The 6,151-nt window shown below is 40.9% G+C and overlaps 1 pseudogene; it reads left to right on the top strand.

Annotated features, from left to right (window-relative positions):
• Positions 1–2,406: 2,406 nt before the first annotated feature.
• On the top strand, positions 2,407–5,682 carry LOC133605787 (intraflagellar transport protein 57 homolog pseudogene; annotated as a pseudogene).
• The last annotated feature ends 469 nt before the right edge of the window (positions 5,683–6,151 follow it).

Raw genomic sequence — 6,151 nt, 5'->3', positions numbered from 1 at the left:
TCTCAAAAATGGAAAATTAGTCATTTGCTCACCCTCTTACTGAGATGAAGTCAGTTGTTTTTTTTTAACTACAGTACATGGTTTGCTCAACAAGGAGTTAAAAAAACTACACCTGACTTTTTCTTAAGGTTAAATTCATTTATTTTTGTATTTGTTTTATTTTTTGTATATTGTTTTCTATGTTGTTTTAATTATTGTGAATGTCAATATGTACATTATGTATGTACTAATTAACTACATTTACATTTTTGTATTTAATCTATTTTTATATCTTATATTTTGTATTTTTGTATAGCCAAATAAAGTGATACACTTTTCAATATTGAGTATTTTTTTAGTGTTATTTCTAATTAAGTCAGATAATGAATATTTAAATTGCACTCTCAATTTGTTCTCAAATTTGAAATATGATGGCCTTGTTAAGACATTTAAGAGAAATAATCAAGACATGAAAGAGACTTACATACAATCTCTTTTATTGCTCATACTTCTCATTTCTTTCTCTTTTTATTCTCCTTCAAAATTATACATAATTGAGATCAGTGGCATACATATATGAGCTCTCCTCAGTGTATCCCACTTCTCAAATATTGCTCAAATAGTTGTCTCAACTCAACCTCCTTTGTCTTAGTGATGTTTTGTCTCTTTTTAGCTTATTTATTGGTCCTAAGGGTCCCTTAAGAGCAATAAAAGAGAAACAATTGATCACAGAATTAGACAGATATGAGAAGCTCAAAATGTTCTCAAGATACGAGATCAAGCAACAAATGAGCAAGCACATTTTTGCTATGGGAAGCTTCTCCGTAAAAAGTGACAAGTTCCATTTCTGCCAGCTGAGAGTCCTCGCTCCATTTTAATGATTGCTTTCTGCCTTCAAGCTGCAATGGTGTTTGTGCGAGTCTTTTATACAGTAGCGTGTCATAATATCAAAGGTGTAACGGCACAAAGGAGCATCCACAAATAGGAAGCCGCGGGCGATGACAGGTGATGGCGTAATTTTGTGTACATTTGAAATTAAACCGTTTTGCCCCGGGAATGCTCAGCTAGCAACATTGACCAAACAGTTGGAAAAGTCCCACTAAACACAAATGTTTTTGACACCCAAAATATTTGCTAACGTTAGCGTTAGCGACGTGGTAGGCGGCTAGTTTGTGCTACTGTCGTTAGCGTAGCGGCTGGTTTGTGCTCTCAATTTAACAAAACAAATACACTTTGTGCTTTAAATCAGTGGTCCCCAACCACCGGACCGGTCCGTGGATCGATTGGTACCGGGCCGCACAAGAAATAAAATAAAAAAATATTTTTTTTCTTTTATTAAATCAAGATAAAAAACACAAGATACACTTACAATTAGTGCACCAACCCAAAAAACCTCCCTCCTCCATTTACATTCATTCGCACAAAAGGGTTGTTTCTTTCTGTTATTAATATTTCTGGTTCCTACATTATATATCAATATAATGGGTCAGTCTGTAGTCCGTAAGCACGCATGATTGTATTTTTTAATGACAAAAAAAATAAAAAATAATTTTTTTTTTTTTTTTAAACCCCCCAGTGTTTTATTTTCCCATATTCAAACACTGTTCAAACTGTGTGTAATGTTACAATGGCCAAAATATTAAATTATTCATTATTCATTATTAAATAAAACTTCTGCCCACGGTGGACGAAGATTGTCCAATGTTAGTGCTGAGTGGGTTATGCAGGGCTCAAAGTAAATATGTGTTACTTACATTTTTTCATTATATCAGATTTGTTATTTTGCTTTAAAAACATTGATTATTGAACAATTTATTTCTCATGAATGTGTTTAGTACAAAACATGCATACAATGTCATTCAAATTTGATTTAAAAAAAATATAAAAATCATAAATAAAAAAGTGCAAAAATAAATGGAATAGAGTACAGGGGGCCTTAAAATAAAATTCTGCTTAGGGCCCCAATTTAGCTTGGGGCGGGACTGGGTTTCACCACTGCTAAAAACAAGTAATGATGAATAATGCAGGCCACGCGACTTACTACTACTGCTAAGATAACGAATGAAGTTGCAGTTTTGGTGTCTGCAACTCTGCAAGCGGGAGTACCTATGATACGGTGGGAAAATATATATAAGTTGTGGGAAAATTTATATAAGTTAATAACTTACATACACAGCATATTAATATGTGGTACGTGTGCGCTGACACAGGCATTGAGCTAAGGATTCGAACCACTCCAGCCTCTCGGTGAGCCCATTTTGTGTTTGTTGTGAATGCATTTGAAATGAATGAGGCATCCCAAGCAGAGATGACAAGCATCGTGACATCATAAACGCCAGCGCCGCAACACTCCCCCACAGAGGTGACAAGCACTTTGATGACACCACCTCGGTCCCCGCCGCCACCTCTCCACAGAGGCGACAACCGCTCTGTACACATCATGAGGCACCGCGGTACAACACGACACCACCACAGTCCGCGTCCCAACAGAGATGACAGGCCTTTTCCTTTCTGTTGCCGCCGTTTGTGAGGTGTGTGCCGTCAACCCAGCGGATCGTACTGTGCACCGGCACGCATGGCGCACCGCCGCGGGGACGAGGGCGACCGTGGGCCCGGAGCAGCCTACCAGGCGTTTGTATCTATGGAGTGTTTGCTGGAGAAGCTGCTCATTCTAAACTATGAAGAGGAGGTCCTGGCCAAACACAACACAAGGAGCCTGTCCAGACATTACTTTGTGTGCAGTCCCTACCTGGAGGCCAACTCGGGTGAACAGTTCTACATGTTCACCATCATCGCCTCCTGGCTCATCAACGCCGCAGGCAGGCCGTTTGATGAAAATATGGAGTGCGGAGAGCCCAGCGCCACCATATCGGACATCCTCGCAGAGCTCCGGGCTTTTGGCGTCCGTGTGGACTTCCCGCCCTCCAAGCTGTTGTCCGGCTCAGGCGAGCATGTCTGCTTTGTCCTCGACAGACTGGCTGAAGAGGCTTTGAAGAAGAGAGGCTTCTGCTTCAGGAGCCCAAAATACCCGCCAGAAACCACAGAGGAACCCCTTGTGGTGGAGGACGACGTGGAACTCACCCTCGGCAACGTGGAGGAGGAGGCGATTGAGGAGCTGGATGATGACGAGGAGAACGTGATGGACTTGGAGGCCTTAAAGTTACGCAGCACTCAACGGGAAGTGTCCTCCGTAAATACAGAAATACTTCTGCCCACAGTGGACGCGTCTGAGTGGTACCTGGAGGTGGAGCGAGTCCTTCCGCAGCTCAAAGTCACAATCAAGAATGACAACAAGGATTGGAGGGTCCATGTGGAACAAATGCACCAACACCGAGACGCCATCTCGTCTTCCTTCAAAGAGGCCAAGGGATACCTGGAGAAGCTGCGGGAGGACATCGGAAAGACTTTGGAGAAGGTCCGCAGTCGAGAGAAGTACATCAACAATCAGCTGGAGCACCTCGTCCAGGAGTACCGCGGAGCTCAAGCCCAGCTCAGCCAGGCGAAGGAACAGTACCGGCAGGCCAGCGAGAATCTGACGGAGAAGGCCCGCATCTTAGCCGACATGGACGACGAGCTAAAGCGGGTGAAGCAGGAGACAGAGGAGAGGAGCAGCAGCATGTCGGACAAAGCGCCGCTGGTCAACATCAAGCGCTGCGTCGCCAACCAGAAGCAAGAGATCGTACAGCTCAGCAAGATGATCGCCAGTCAACGCCTGCAGATGAAGAAGTCCAACAGCTTACGGGACACCATTGACTTTACGGAGACGCCGCGCTTTTCACGCAGCTCAGACGTGTGGACTTGGGATTCTTGAACGTCATCCATAATGCACTTAAAAACATTCATCCATTAGGGTGAGCTGGAGCCTATCCCACGGTGATTCAAACCCAAACATCTTGATTGTGAGGCACGCGTGCTGCCATGACTGTGTCTCAATGGAACACTTCTATCAGTACACTTCAATAAGTAAGCTAGGTACATACACTGTGTACTTAGTTCCTGAGTGTGCAACTTTTGAAATTGTCCATTCCATTAGTGTCGTTGCACACTTACTGGAAATGACAATCACAGTGTTTACGATTTAAGTGATTGCATCAAAGGCATCTCTCCCCTTCCGCCACTTTGAAGCCAACCATTTTGATTGTTTTGAGTACTGTACTGACAGTGTGCTGCATTATGCTCTACTTCTCAGTGTGAATGCACATTCAATACGCACCCAAAAGTGTAAGTACATAAGTGAGTGCATTGTACACAGTTAGTACAGTTTTTAGTTTTATACTTACATTATATTAATGTGTATAAACTTGAAAAGTAAACTTTTTAATTTGGGCGTATCCTTGGGTGACAGTATGTTTGCATGGTATTTTAATAAAAATTGCCTAGGCATGATGTACAGTAAGTTCAGATGTAAACACCAGGTTAGGGTTGTACGGTATACTAATATTAGTATAGTACCACGATACTAATGAATCATATTCGGTACTATACCGCCTCTAAAAAGTACCGGTCCCCCACCCAATGTCACGTCATGACATTGCTGGTTTTACGAGCAGACAAGCATGTTCGGCAGCACACAATCACAGAGTACTTACAAGCAGACACAGTGTGTAGACAGAAAAGGGAGAATGGACGCATTTTGGCTTAAAAACTAAAGATAAAGGTGAAGATTTAACACTGAAACGCCCTCTTGAAAGAGGTGCTTTAAGACATGGTGAGCTAGTTAGCGGTTAAAGTCCATGCGTAATCGGCAGTGTTTTAGCTACTTCTAAATCACTAATCCCTGTCTCCATGGCGACAATTAAAGTACATTTCTTACAAGTATCATCCCTGCAGGACGAGGAATAGCTAAACATGCTTCACTACGGGACGGTATAGCTCGGTTGGTAGAGCGGCCGTGCCAGCAACTTGAGGGTTGCAGGTTCGATCCCCGCTTCCGCCATCCTAGTCACTGCCATTGTGTCCTTGGGCAAGACACTTTACCCACCTGCTCCCAGTGCCACCCACACTAGTTTAAATGTAACTTAGATATTGGGTTTCACAATGTAAAGCGCTTTGGGTCACTTGAGAAAAAGCGCTATATAAATGTAATTCACTTCACTACAAACCGTAGCTCGCCGGTAAACAAATGCCATTGGTGGATCTACACCTGACATCCACTCTAATGATACCAAATACAGGAGCGTATCTGGTCGATACTACTATGATTACATCAATATTTTTTAGCATCACAAAATCTTCTTTCATTTAAAAAAAATGTATATTATGTTTATAAACTCAGGAAATATGTCCCTGGACACATGAGGACTTTGAATGTGACCAAAGTATGATCCGGATTGATACCCAAATGTGTGGTATCATCCAAAACTAATGTAAAGTATCCAAACAACAGAAGAATAAGTGATCATTAAATTTTAACAGAAGTGTAGATACAACATGTTAAAAGAGAAAGTAAGCAGATATTAACAGTAAATGAGCGAGTAGTTTAATAATTAATTTTCTACCAATTGTCCTTAATAATTTTGACTTTAGAATGATAAATGACACAATATGTTACTGCATACGTCAGCAGACTACTTAGGAGCCTTTGTTTGCTTACTTACAACTAAAAGACAAGTTGTCTTGTATGTTCACTATTTTATTGAAGGACAAAATTGCAATAAGAAACATATGTTTAATGTACCGTAAGATTTGTTGTTAAAATAAACCCAATAATGCAATTTTGTTGTGGTCTCCTTTACTTAGAAAAGTATCGAAATACATTTTGGTACCGTTACCAAAATATTGGTATCAGGACAACACTACACCAGGTAGAGTAGTACAATTTGGCATTCATGTTTTTATCTTCCATCAATCCATTTGTCTTGTCAGAAATCATTTTTAAGTACAAACCCGTTTCCATATGAGTTGGGAAATTGTGTTAGATGTAAATATAAACGGTATACAATGATTTGCAAATAATTTTCAACCCATATTCAGTTGAATATGCTACAAAGACAACATATTTGATGTTCAAACTGATAAACATTTTTTTTGTTGCAAATAATCATTGACTTTAGAATTTGATGCCGCAACACGTGACAAAGAAGTTGGGAAAGGTGGCAATAAATACTGATAAAGTTGAGGAATGCTCATCAAACACTTATTTGGAACATCCCACAGGTGAACAGGCAAATTG

The sequence above is a fragment of the Nerophis lumbriciformis genome, linkage group LG05 (genome assembly GCF_033978685.3).
Source record: "Nerophis lumbriciformis linkage group LG05, RoL_Nlum_v2.1, whole genome shotgun sequence".
Classification (NCBI taxonomy): Eukaryota; Metazoa; Chordata; class Actinopteri; order Syngnathiformes; family Syngnathidae; genus Nerophis; species Nerophis lumbriciformis.
This window is presented reverse-complemented; position numbering and strand designations above follow the sequence as displayed.